The sequence below is a fragment of the Leuresthes tenuis genome, unplaced genomic scaffold (assembly GCF_036924035.1).
Source record: "Leuresthes tenuis unplaced genomic scaffold, fLeuTen1.0.hap1 SCAF_17, whole genome shotgun sequence".
NCBI lineage: Eukaryota > Metazoa > Chordata > Actinopteri > Atheriniformes > Atherinopsidae > Leuresthes > Leuresthes tenuis.
The window spans coordinates 24,123,382-24,124,081 of record NW_027325371.1 but is presented as its reverse complement, the minus strand read 5'-3'; the positions used below and the strand labels follow the sequence as shown (position 1 = coordinate 24,124,081).

Here is a 700-nt window from a genome sequence, read left to right as displayed (position 1 = left end):
CCCAAGAGTCTGCTGAGAAAAGAGAGTGAATGCGAAGTAGACTTTAACACGGCTATGGGAGCGAGCCGAGTGTGGGCTAACCAGGAGAATTGCTTGAAAGAAACGCGACCCCGAATGAGCGGTCAGAACAAAGCCTCAATACGGGATTCTCGTGGTGTTTTTGTTGCTGCCTTGTCTTTTGCACAGAGTAAATGACAAGGCAGCCATCGAATAGGGCCCGATTGTTCCTACTTGGTCAGCCGAGGAGCAAGGGGGGGGGAGCAAGCGTCTCAACCAAGCAAAGCTCACCATGGGGAAGGTGGCTATGCCAACAAGCCTGATGCCCTGCTCCCGCAGTGACGGATAATCGTACTCTGGTTTCTCTTCATAACGTACAAGTCTTTCGCCTTTTACTAAAGATTTCTGTGGAGAGCAGCACTAATGAGTTGTTTCTATTTTTGGCAGGCTTTACCTTTGCGGGTGAAGCCCTTTCTGTCTGTGCAAAAGAAATCTTGTTACTGTGCAGAGTGACTTCTCTGAGTAGAGTCGCCTTACTTGTTGCGACTGTGCCGATGTTCGAAGCTGGAGTGCAAAGTTGTTGCTTGAATGGTGCTTGCTGGAGCGTGCGGGAGTGCAAAGTTATACCATTTAAAAGGGCTGAAGAGTGCTCAGTGCAGCGGGTGGGCGACACTCTGGCCACCTTGAAAACCGAGGTTACATC

At 50.1% G+C, this 700-nt stretch overlaps 1 non-coding gene across 1 annotated transcript; it reads left to right on the top strand.

Annotated features, from left to right (window-relative positions):
- Positions 1-348: 348 nt before the first annotated feature.
- Positions 349-462, top strand: LOC140274186 (U5 spliceosomal RNA). The gene has a single exon (XR_011908162.1). It is a non-coding gene; the product is annotated as a U5 spliceosomal RNA (small nuclear RNA).
- Positions 463-700: the final 238 nt, after the last annotated feature.